Source organism: Pseudophryne corroboree, chromosome 6 (genome assembly GCF_028390025.1).
Source record: "Pseudophryne corroboree isolate aPseCor3 chromosome 6, aPseCor3.hap2, whole genome shotgun sequence".
Lineage (NCBI taxonomy): Eukaryota > Metazoa > Chordata > Amphibia > Anura > Myobatrachidae > Pseudophryne > Pseudophryne corroboree.
In genome coordinates this window covers 130,739,372-130,752,785 of record NC_086449.1, presented here as the reverse complement: position 1 = coordinate 130,752,785, position 13,414 = coordinate 130,739,372, and the positions used below count along the sequence as shown (strand labels likewise).

The 13,414-nt window shown below is 45.1% G+C and overlaps 1 long non-coding RNA gene across 1 annotated transcript in view; it reads right to left on the bottom strand.

Annotated features, from left to right (window-relative positions):
- The window catches only part of LOC134935040 (uncharacterized), an 85,440-nt gene extending 72,741 nt beyond the window's left edge, over positions 1-12,699 (bottom strand). Inside the window, exon 1 of the long non-coding RNA XR_010179858.1 lies at positions 12,546-12,699. This is a non-coding gene — a long non-coding RNA (uncharacterized LOC134935040). The remainder of the gene's footprint in view (positions 1-12,545) is intronic.
- Positions 12,700-13,414: the final 715 nt, after the last annotated feature.

The window sequence follows — 13,414 nt, the reverse complement described above, 5'->3', positions numbered from 1 at the left end:
AAGTTTGGGTTCTTAAGGAAAGGTAGGTGAATAAAGAGATGGAGATGTAATTTGTATTTGTGGCGTAACAACAGCTACTGGGGGAGAGCGACTGGGTGCAGATCTACTTTTCTAGTAGTTATGAGGAGAGAGATTATTAAGTAGGTCTGAAGGCACTTTTGCATCAGTCATGTGCAAAAAAGCTATTAATGATAACTGAGGGGTGAAGTTTTGTTCTAAAGGTGTATCGGTATAGGTTTGACCATTATACAAGCAGTCCTTTATGTAACAGACATTGGTAGCATGGCTAAATGTCAGAATGTTGGGAAAGTTAATACCCCCATTAAACTTAGGTTGACACAATTTAAACAGACCAATTCTCGTGCATTTATTATTCCAAATAAGTTTTCAAAATAAGGAGGTTATCTGTAGAAAGTCCTGTTGGGACAGTAGGATAGGGAGAACCTGTAGTGTATATAAAAGTTTTGGGAAAAAGACTATACGAAGATTTGGTCTTCCCAGAAAAGAGATTTGGAGACAGCCCATCCTCCCTAAATCCGCTGTTATTTGCTTAACTATTTTTTTCATATTTATTTTGTATAGATTAGTGATATTTTTGGGGATGAAAATACCCAGGTATTATTATTATTATTATTATCCTTTATTTATATGGCGCCACAAGGGTTCCGCAGCGCCCGATTACAGAGTACAAATGCACATAAAAAATAGGAAAACAGTGACTTACAGTTGAATACAATATAGGACAAGTACAGGGCAGCTAAGCATAACTACACCAGTAAACATAGAGATAAGTTCCAGGTGGTCAAAAAACTGTGGGATCTGGGCGGTTGAGGATTATTAAAGTAAGAAAAGTATAAGCACATGAGGGAAGAGGGCCCTACTCGTGAGAGCTTACATTCTAAGGGTATGGAACTCTCTATCTCATCCAGTTCAAGGACAACTCTGTAGCCCATGTGGGATGAAAAAAATCCCAGTTTTAAGTAGAAGGCTTGTGATTTCTCAAAGTTAACAAACAAACTGGAGACTGAGCCCGCCCTTTCAACCAAATCTAGTAAAAGTTTTAAAGAGTGTTTGGGATTTGACAAATAAATGGGGACATCATCGGTGAACGCTGTAATTTTAACTTAAGCAGTCCCGATATGCAAGGAAGACCAGGATTCAATTATTCGGACCATGGGGTCTAGGGATGCTGTATCAGTCCATGGGTGCCCTGTCTGCTGTATAAGTCCAGGGGTGCCCTGTAGTGATGAGCACCGGAAATTTTTCGGGTTTTGTGTTTTGGTTTTGGGTTCGGTTCCGCGGCCGTGTTTTGGGTTCGAACGCGTTTTGGCAAAACCTCACCGAATTTTTTTTGTCGGATTCGGGTGTGTTTTGGATTCGGGTGTTTTTTTCAAAAAACCCTAAAAAACAGCTTAAATCATAGAATTTGGGGGTCATTTTGATCCCAAAGTATTATTAACCTCAATAACCATAATTTCCACTCATTTTCAGTCTATTCTGAACACCTCACACCTCACAATATTATTTTTAGTCCTAAAATTTGCACCGAGGTCGCTGGATGGCTAAGCTAAGCGACCCAAGTGGCCGACACAAACACCTGGCCCATCTAGGAGTGGCACTGCAGTGTCACGCAGGATGGCCCTTCCAAAAAACACTCCCCAAACAGCACATGATGCAAAGAAAAAAAGAGGTGCAATGAGGTAGCTGTGTGAGTAAGCTAAGTGACCCTAGTGGTCGACACAAACACCTGGCCCATCTAGGAGTGGCACTGCAGTGTCACGCAGGATGGCCCTTCCAAAAAACACTCCCCAAACAGCACATGACGCAAAGAAAAAAGAGGCGTAATGAGGTAGCTGTGTGAGTAAGCTAAGCGACCCTAGTGGCCGACACAAACACCTGGCCCATCTAGGAGTGGCACTGCAGTGTCACGCAGGATGGCCCTTCCAAAAAACACTCCCCAAACAGCACATGACGCAAAGAAAAAAAGAGGCGCAATGAGGTAGCTGTGTGAGTAAGCTAAGCGACCCTAGTGGCCGACACAAACACCTGGCCCATCTAGGAGTGGCACTGCAGTGTCACGCAGGATGGCCCTTCCAAAAAACACTCCCCAAACAGCAAATGACGCAAAGAAAAAAAGAGGCGCAATGAGGTAGCTGTGTGAGTAAGCTAAGCGACCCTAGTGGCCGACACAAACACCTGGCCCATCTAGGAGTGGCACTGCAGTGTCACGCAGGATGGCCCTTCCAAAAAACACTCCTCAAACAGCAGCACATGACGCAAAGAAGAAAAAAAAGAGGCGCAATGAGGTAGCTGTGTGACTAAGATAAGCGACCCTAGTGGCCGACACAAACACCTGGCCCATTTAGGAGTGGCACTGCAGTGTCACGCAGGATGGCCCTTCCAAAAAACACTCCCCAAACAGCCCATGACGCAAAGAAAAAAAGAGGCGCAATGAGGTAACTGTGTGAGTAAGCTAAGCGACCCTAGTGGCCGACACAAACACCTGGCCCATCTAGGAGTGGCACTGCAGTGTCACGCAGGATGGCCCTTCCAAAAAACACTCCCCAAACAGCACATGACGCAAAGAAAAAAAGAGGCGCAATGAGGTAGCTGTGTGAGTAAGCTAAGCGACCCTAGTGGCCGACACAAACACCTGGCCCATCTAGGAGTGGCACTGCAGTGTCACGCAGGATGGCCCTTCCAAAAAACACCCCCCAAACAGCACATGACGCAAAGAAAAATGAAAGAAAAAAGAGGTGCAAGATGGAATTGTCCTTGGGCCCTCCCACCCACCCTTATGTTGTATAAACAGGACATGCACACTTTAACCAACCCATCATTTCAGTGACAGGGTCTGCCACACGACTGTGACTGAAATGACGGGTTGGTTTGGACCCCCACCAAAAAAGAAGCAATTAATCTCTCCTTGCACAAACTGGCTCTACAGAGGCAAGATGTCCACCTCATCATCATCCTCCGATATATCACCGTGTACATCCCCCTCCTCACAGATTATCAATTCGTCCCCACTGGAATCCACCATCTCAGCTCCCTGTGTACTGAGGCAATTGCTGCTGGTCAATGTCTCCACGGAGGAATTGATTATAATACATTTTAATGAACATCATCTTCTCCACATTTTCTGGATGTAACCTCGTACGCCGATTGCTGACATGGTGAGCGGCGGCACTAAACACTCTTTCGGAGTACACACTTGTGGGAGGGCAACTTAGGTAGAATAAAGCCAGTTTGTGCAAGGGCCTCCAAATTGCCTCTTTTTCCTGCCAGTATAAGTATGGACTGTCTGACGTGCCTACTTGGATGCGGTCACTCATATAATCCTCCACCATTCTTTCAATGGGGAGAGAATCATATGCAGTGACAGTAGACGACATGTCCGTAATCGTTGTCAGGTCCTTCAGTCCGGACCAGATGTCAGCATCAGCAGTCGCTCCAGACTGCCCTGCATCACCGCCAGCGGGTGGGCTCAGAATTCTGAGCCTTTTCCTCGCACCCCCAGTTGCGGGAGAATGTGAAGGAGGAGATGTTGACAGGTCGCGTTCCGCTTGACTTGACAATTTTGTCACCAGCAGTTCTTTGAACCCCAGCAGACTTGTGTCTGCCGGAAAGAGAGATCCAAGGTAGGTTTTAAATCTAGGATCGAGCACGGTGGCCAAAATGTAGTGCTCTGATTTCAACAGATTGACCACCCGTGAATCCTTGTTAAGCGAATTAAGGGCTCCATCCACAAGTCCCACATGCCTAGCGGAATCGCTCTGTGTTAGCTCCTCCTTTAATGTCTCCAGCTTCTTCTGCAAAAGCCTGATGAGGGGAATGACCAGACTCAGGCTGGCAGTGTCTGAACTGACTTCACGTGTGGCAAGTTCAAAAGGTTGCAGAACCTTGCACAACGTTGAAATCATTCTCCACTGCGCTTGAGACAGGTGCATTCCACCTCCTATATCGTGCTCAGTTGTATAGGCTTGAATGGCCTTTTGCTGCTCCTCAAACCTCTGAAGCATATAGAGGGTTGAATTCCACCTCGTTACCACTTCTTGCTTCAGATGATGGCAGGGCAGGTTCAGGCGTTTTTGGTGGTGCTCCAGTCTTCTGTACGTGGTGCCTGTACGCCGAAAGTGTCCCGCAATTCTTCTGGCCACCGACAGCATCTCTTGCACGCCCCTGTCGTTTTTTAAATAATTCTGCACCACCAAATTCAAGGTATGTGCAAAACATGGGACGTGCTGGAATTTGCCCAGATTTAATGCACACACAATATTGCTGGCGTTGTCCGATGCCACAAATCCACAGGAGAGTCCAATTGGGGTAAGCCATTCTGCGATGATCTTCCTCAGTTGCCGTAAGAGGTTTTTAGCTGTGTGCGTATTCTGGAAAGCGGTGATACAAAGCGCAGCCTGCCTAGGAAAGAGTTGGCGTTTGCGAGATGCTGCTACTGGTGCCGCCGCTGCTGTTCTTGCGGCGGGAGTCCATACATCTACCCAGTGGGCTGTCACAGTCATATAGTCCTGAGCCTGCCCTGCTCCACTTGTCCACATGTCCGTGGTTAAGTGGACATTGGGTACAACTGCATTTTTTAGGACACTGGTGAGTCTTTTTCTGAGGTCTGTGTACATTTTCGGTATCGCCTGCCTAGAGAAATGGAACCTAGATGGTATTTGGTACCGGGGACACAGTACCTCCAACAAGTCTCTAGTTGGCTCTGCAGTAATGATGGATACCGGAACCACGTTTCTCACCGCCCAGGATGCCAAGGCCTCAGTTATCCGCTTTGCAGCAGGATGACTGCTGTGATATTTCATCTTCCTCGCAAAGGACTGTTGGACAGTCAATTGCTTGGTGGAAGTAGTAAAAGTGGTCTTACGAGTACGACTTCCCCTCTGGGATGACCATCGACTCCCAGCAGCAACAACAGCAGCGCCAGCAGCAGTAGGCGTTACACGCAAGGATGCATCGGAGGAATCCCAGGCAGAAGAGGACTCGTCAGAATTGCCAGTGACATGGCCTGCAGGACTATTGGCATTCCTGGGGAAGGAGGAAATTGACACTGAGGGAGTTGGTGGGGTGGTTTGCGTGAGCTTGGTTACAAGAGGAAGGGATTTACTGGTCAGTGGACTGCTTCCGCTGTCGCCCAAAGTTTTTGAACTTGTCACTGACTTATGATGAATGCGCTGCAGGTGACGTATAAGGGAAGATGTTCTGAGGTGGTTAACATCCTTACCCCTACTTATTACAGCTTGACAAAGGCAACACACGGCTTGACAAATGTTGTCCGCATTTCTGTTGAAATACTTACACACCGAAGAGCTGATTTTTTTGGTATTTTCACCAGGCATGTCAATGGCCCTATTCCTCCCACGGACAACAGGTGTCTCCCCGGGTGCCTGACTTAAACAAACCACCTCACCATCAGAATCCTCCTGGTCAATTTCCTCCCCAGCGCCAGCAACACCCATATCCTCCTCATCCTGGTGTACTTCAACACTGACATCTTCAATCTGACTATCAGGAACTGGACTGCGGGTGCTCCTTCCAGCACTTGCAGGGGGCATGCAAATGGTGGAAGGCGCATGCTCTTCACGTCCAGTGTTGGGAAGGTCAGGCATCGCAAACGACACAATTGGACTCTCCTTGTGGATTTGAGATTTCGAAGAACGCACAGTTCTTTGCTGTGCTTTTGCCAGCTTGAGTCTTTTCATTTTTCTAGCGAGAGGCTGAGTGCTTCCATCCTCATGTGAAGCTGAACCACTAGCCATGAACATAGGCCAGGGCCTCAGCCGTTCCTTGCCACTCCGTGTGGTAAATGGCATATTGGCAAGTTTACGCTTCTCCTCCGACAATTTTATTTTAGATTTTTGAGTCCTTTTTTTACTGATATTTGGTGTTTTGGATTTTACATGCTCTGTACTATGACATTGGGCATCGGCCTTGGCAGACGACGTTGCTGGCATTTCATCGTCTCGGCCATGACTAGTGGCAGCAGCTTCAGCACGAGGTGGAAGTCGATCTTGATCTTTCCCTATTTTTGGAACCTCAACATTTTTGTTCTCCATATTTTAATAGGCACAACTAAAAGGCACCTCAGGTAAACAATGGAGATGGATGGATACTAGTGTACTTATGGATGGACGAGCGACTGCCGACACAGAGGTAGCTACAGCCGTGGACTACCGTACTGCGTCTGCTGCTAATATAGACTGGATGATAATGATATAAAAAAAATATATATATATATCACTACTGCAGCCGGACAGGTATATATTATATAATGACGGACCTGCTGGACACTGTCAGCAGCACTGCAGACTCCTAAAGTAAGCTACTAGTAGTATCAAGAAGATAGAAAAAAAAAAAAAACACCACAGGTAGGTGGTATACAATTATGGATGGACGAGCGACTGCCAACACAGAGGTAGCTACAGCCGTGGACTACCATACTGCGTCTGCTGCTAATATAGACTGGATGATAATGATATAAAATATATATATATATCACTACTGCAGCCGGACAGGTATATATTATATAATGACGGACCTGCTGGACACTGTCAGCAGCACTGCAGACTCCTAAAGTAAGCTACTAGTAGTATCAAGAAGATAGAAAAAAAAAAAAAACACCACAGGTAGGTGGTATACAATTATGGATGGACGAGCGACTGCCGACACAGAGGTAGCTACAGCCGTGGACTACCGTACTGCGTCTGCTGCTAATATAGACTGGATGATAATGATATAAAAAATATATATATATAACTACTGCAGCCGGACAGGTATATATTATATAATGACGGACCTGCTGGACACTGTCAGCAGCACTGCAGACTCCTAAAGTAAGCTACTAGTAGTATCAAGAAGATAGAAAAAAAAAACACCACAGGTAGGTGGTATACAATTATGGATGGACGAGCGACTGCCGACACAGAGGTAGCTACAGCCGTGGACTACCGTACTGCGTCTGCTGCTAATATAGACTGGATGATAATGATATAAAAAATATATATATATAACTACTGCAGCCGGACAGGTATATATTATATAATGACGGACCTGCTGGACACTGTCAGCAGCACTGCAGACTCCTAAAGTAAGCTACTAGTAGTATCAAGAAGATAGAAAAAAAAACACCACAGGTAGGTGGTATACAATTATGGATGGACGAGCGACTGCCGACACAGAGGTAGCTACAGCCGTGGACTACCGTACTGCGTCTGCTGCTAATATAGACTGGATGATAAGGATATAAAAAATATATATATATATATCACTACTGCAGCCGGACAGGTATATATTATATAATGACGGACCTGCTGGACACTGTCAGCAGCACTGCAGACTCCTAAAGTAAGCTACTAGTAGTATCAAGAAGATAGAAAAAAAAACAAAACACCACAGGTAGGTGGTATACAATTATGGATGGACGAGCGACTGCCGACACAGAGGTAGCTACAGCCGTGGACTACCGTACTGCGTCTGCTGCTAATATAGACTGGATGATAATGATATAAAAAATATATATATATCACTACTGCAGCCGGACAGGTATATATTATATAATGACGGACCTGCTGGACACTGTCAGCAGCACTGCAGACTCCTAAAGTAAGCTACTAGTAGTATCAAGAAGATAGAAAAAAAAAAACACCACAGGTAGGTGGTATACAATTATGGATGGACGAGCGACTGCCGACACAGAGGTAGCTACAGCCGTGGACTACCGTACTGCGTCTGCTGCTAATATAGACTGGATGATAATGATATAAAAAATATATATATCACTACTGCAGCCGGACAGGTATATATTATAATGACGGACCTGCTGGACACTGTCAGCACTGCAGACTCCTAAAGTAAGCTACTAGTATCAAGAAGATAGAAAAAAAAAAAAACACCACAGGTAGGTGGTATACAATTATGGATGGACGAGCGACTGCCGACACAGAGGTAGCTACATCCGTGGACTACCGTACTGCGTCTGCTGCTAATATAGACTGGATGATAATGATATAAAAAATATATATATATATCACTACTGCAGCCGGACAGGTATATATTATATAATTAATGACGGACCTGCTGGACACTGTCAGCAGAATGCGTTTATAGAATAAAAACACCACACGACGAGTGTTTAACTTTTTCAGGCAGACAATCACAATATACTGGTGGTCAGACAGTGGTCACTGGTCAGTCACACTGGCAGTGGCACTCTGGCAGCAAAAGTGTGCACTGTTAAATAATATGTACTCCTGCTACTGCTCCCCAGTCTCCCCCACAATTAAGCTGTGTGAGCACTGAGCACTCAGCACAGTCAGATATACATAGATGATGCAGCACACTGAGGCTGAGCACAGATATGGTATACTGTTACTGTGTCACTGTGTATCGTTTTTTTTCAGGCAGAGAACGGATTATATTAAATAATAATATAATAAAACTGCACTGGTGGTCACTGGTCAGTCACTAGTAAACTCTGCACTCTCTGAGTACTCCTAAGCTCCAGTAAATCAAGTGTCTCACTCTCACTCTCTCTCTTCTAATCTAAATGGAGAGGACGCCAGCCACGTCCTCTCCCTATGAATCTCAATGCATGTGTGAAAATGGCGGCGACGCGCGGCTCCTTATATAGAATCCGAGTCTCGCGATAGAATCCGAGCCTCGCGAGAATCCGACAGCGGGATGATGACGTTCGGGCGCGCTCGGGTTAGCCGAGCAAGGCGGGAAGATCCGAGTCTGCCTCGGATCCGTGTAAAAAGGCTGAAGTTCGGGGGGGTTCGGATTCCGAGGAACCGAACCCGCTCATCACTAGTGCCCTGTCTGCTGTATCAATCCCAGGGTAACATGTCTGCTGTATCAGCCAGGGGTGCCCTGTCTTCTGTATCAGTCCAGGGGTTCCCTGTCTGCCATATCAGTCCAGGAGTGCTGCTAAGTCTGCCGTACCAGTCCAGGGGTGCCCTGACTGCCATATCAGTCATGGGGTGCTCTGCCTGCTGTATCAGAAAAAGGTGTGCTTGGTCTGCTGTATCTGAAAGGGGTGATTTGTCCATCCATCCAGGGACTCTGCCCCAGTGTAAAATTAAAATAATAAAAGCTAAACAGAAAAAGCCTTTTAAAATTATAATTATAAAATTTTTTGTTTTTGTTTGAGCTGCACTCCAGTATACTATACAATTTGTATTTAATCTCTTAAGTACTGTGACACTGCTGTCAGACTGCAGTATATTATTTCCTACTCAAACGCTTTGTGCGATGCTATTGGTGTAGTCAACCGCAGTGTGTAATTATTACATATATTTCTGATTCATTTGTGCAACACTGTAACCACTGGTGTGTGATATGAAACTATACTTCTACATAGTTTTGACTCATTTGTGCAACGCAGTGTGTGATATAAAAAATATAAATATTTTAATTTAAAATTAATATTTTGTGCTGTGTCATCCTAGTAAACATCCAGGGACTGCAGTTGCTCCGTCCATCTAGGGATGTTCTGTTAATCCACCCAAAATAAAATACATCTTTTTTTTTAGATATTCTGCTGTATCCTCCCAGAATACATAAAGGCGTGCTTTTCATTTTCCTATTTTCATAATTCTTCTTATTAGCACATTGTGATTAACTCAAATCAATTGCAGCAAGCAATTTGACCGGGATGTCCCATTCAGCCAGTAGCTTGACCCCGGCATCGAGATCGGATATAACAAAAGAAGAATTGTTGTAGGTGATTATCAGTTTGACTGGAAAGCCCCATCTATATCTTATCTCCTGAGATCGAAGTGCTGTTGTGACAAGGGACAGCGCCATGCGTTTTTGGATGGTGAGAGCAGAGAAGTCCGGGAACAGCTGGAGATCCCCCAAATCAAGAGAATCTTCCATGTCAAGAGCAGCCTGAAAAATATGCTCTTTCATGGTGAAGAAGTGGACTCTCAGTAGGGTGTCTCTAGGGATCGAGGAGGGTAGAGAGTGAGGTTTAGGAAGACAATGAACCCGGTCGACAAGCAACTCGCTTGCTGAAGGTAGTAACTTCCAGAAGAGGGCCATCACGTAGTCTAACAGTTCTGTATTAGCGACCGAGTCCGGGATACCCGGATTTTAATATTGTTCCTCCTCAAATGATCCTCCATTGCCACCATTTTAGTTTTAAGCCATTCCAAATCAGCTTGTTGGTGGTTGTGAGCCACAATGAGGTCGTTGTGTGAGGAGACTAGTTCCTCCATTTTCCTCTCCAGGTGGTTTGTGCGGTCACCAATGGCTGTAAGCTCGACCTTAACATCCCGAATAGCAGCTGTGAGATCTTGAGAGAGGTCTGACTTAAAGGCTGCTAAGACTTGGCAGAAGGTTTTGATAGTGAGGGGATTGGAAGAGTCGGGGTCTATACCAGGAACTGATAGCAGTCGGGGAATGTCGCCCCATCTGGGGCAATTTGCAGAGGTAGTGGCTTGCCCATCCCAGAGAGTGAGTGAGGAGCATGACACTTTCTGAGCAGGGAAGGACACGGTGGGGCAGCGTGCCTTTGGACTTCTTAGGGGCATAGTTGCGTGGTAGCAAGGCAAACGGGTAGATAGCGTAAATATATCAGGCTGACAATTGATAGGAGTTAAGACGTGTTGGTTCCGTGGTTAGCATATACATTAAACATGGTGACCTTGGGTGGAGGGTAGGAGAGCATCACATCATATCTATCAAAACAGGCATCTGCCCCGGACACCAGCAAACCTCCAGTCCTGTGCGGAGGAGGGATAGGTGAATGAGAATGAGTGACAGCAGTGTTTAGTATTTAGTATCACCCTGTAGCACACGCACAAAGAGGTGACTGGAAGTCTCCAAATAAGGAACAACGTGCTTATAAGCAGATAAATTATATTGTATAATAGTATATCCTCCTGCTAAAGTTAAGCTGGCCTAGGGCTACCCTAATGGTACAGGTGGACAAGGAAAGGGACAGATGGGTGAGCAGCATCAGAATGCTATTGACAGGAGACACAGCAGCAGCCTCCGGTGCACAGTAGAGGAAGTGTTGTGAGAAATCAGGCCAGAGAGAGCCCGTGTGGAGCAGTCAGCCAACTCACCCCTGCAGGGACCTGGAGCCAGGAGCTGGGGCCAGGCTGGAGACAGAGCAGAGCAGTGAGCCACTGGCAAGACCCCTCAAGTGGCAAGTGAATGTTGAAACAGGTCCCGGCTCCCAGCACCGAAGCGCCCTAGAGAATCACATCTGGCAGCTGTAATGTGGAAGGTGGGTGGGCGGTGTGGAGGTATTCTGGGGGGGCCAGGCAGAGAGTCCAGGAGACCGTAGGACACGTCCGGCTGCCGGGGTCCAAGTCCCGCCATGGACCCATATTGAGGTCCCGGCTGTTCTGGCAAGCAAGGCCGCAACCTGCAAAGTCAGAGAAGCTGACTCCCGGCTCTGCAGACCAAGCACCAGCTCACGGAGAAGCAGGTAGGGGGGAGGTGATCAGCTTCAGGTGGGGTGCAGGGCGGAAAAACCTGGACAAAAGCCTGGTTTTGGAGGAGCTCCCATGGTACACTACTGCTCTCCTCAGTAGCCAAGCCACGCCCCCTCAAAAGCTTTTTGATCATCAAGGCTCAAAAGCATATTAGGAATAATAGGGGCATTATTGGATGCTGCTATAGATACTATGGCCGTGTGAATCCTTTTAACCAATTTCCTTCCACGCATAAATCCTAACTGGTGTGGTGAGAAGAGAGAGGAAGAAAACGATTGCAGTCTTTTAGAAATTATCTTCCAGAGATTCTTAAAATCCACGTTTAATAAGGTAATTGGGCGATAGGAGCCGAGCAACGTTGGATCTCTGTCTGTTTTCAGGATTAGGGGGGTAAAGGCATCATTAAAAGAGGGATATACAGGCCATTTTATTGTGTATAAAACTGTAAAGTTCTAACAGAGCTGGGGTAATGTCTAAGTTCAAAATTTTAAAATACTTTCCGGAAAAACCATCAGGCCCAGGTGCTTTACAGGTGTGAAGAGAGGATATTAACTAAAACATAAATGAAAATAGCTTTGTGCTCCCTCTTTCACTCTCAGCAGCAATTTATCAACAAAAGAAGCACACCCAATCGGCTTCCAAGTACAAAGCATTGGAAAAATATGGAAATATGCTGACAAAGAATCCTATTCTTATTAACGTGAAATTATTCTGTTCTTCTGCTGGAAATGCTGTGTGTATTCTTAAACGTGCAATATTCTTTTCTCTCAGAAAGACACTTACATTATATTTCTATCTCGAGTGTACATCAAGGTATCTTTAAAAATTGGAACAGGAACTTTAATATAAAATACACCCCACGGATTCTTAAGAAACTCACTTACATAATAGTTCTGTCTCTCATGCACCTCAAGGTTTCTTTTAATCCTCCCCACCAATACACATCAATCCATCACATAGATAAAAAAACATATTTTTAATAATTCCTCAAAAGAATCCACAGTTTAGTTAAAAATAGTCCACAATAAAAGTACATAAAAGGTGGCAAATCTCGAGGTACAGGGATCTTTATAAATACGGACTCACACTAGTACCGGCTGCAGTCTCGGTATATTCAGCGTGAAGTGGCGTCCCGATCCTTTTAGATGTTTCTCCAGCTCAGATAGATAATGTCTTCAATGCGTTTCTGGGATACTCTCCCCTTTATCAATAAGTGCCGTCTAATTACCTATACTCGGGTTTTATCCCCATGTCAACATGTCACATGATCACAATCGTCCAATACAGATACATGGTATACACCTGTAACAAACTGTCCGTATGTTACCCGGCTATCATTCAAAGCCTGGTTTTAGCATTGATATCTATTTATATTATGAGACCCCTAGGCAACCTTACCATTCTTTAACATAATCACTACTATAACTCTACTCCGTATCACAGATAGGAGAGAGTAAATTACGTGAACACAGGCTTTGAATTCCACCTCACATAAATACAAAAATTTCTTTCAAATACATGCTATTATAATTCAAAGAGGTTCTAGCACATTCATGTGGGAAGGAACCCTTATTTAATGACTGCTGAAAAAAATAGAAAGACCCCGTTTTACATGTGAAGTGATGTCACGTGCCCAGAACGCACCAATCATAGCCTTATAAAGACGGCTGTACACTGAAGGGGAACTAAATCCTTTAATCTCCCCTCAGTGGGCATCATAGTCCTGAAGGGGACCTGCTCTTCTCTCCGAGAGATCAGAGGTGTATAAACTGAAGGGGAATAATATCCCTATTCAGCAGCTCCTTCTTGTAGAAGGCGTCATACTATATTTTTTGACTGGTCTTCTCAATTGTATGCAACATCACCTAAATCATAAATAATACATTTACATACAATCTACGTGTTAAGACCAGTAATACTCTGTATCTCAGCTTAATCCCATCATCCTAAACAGA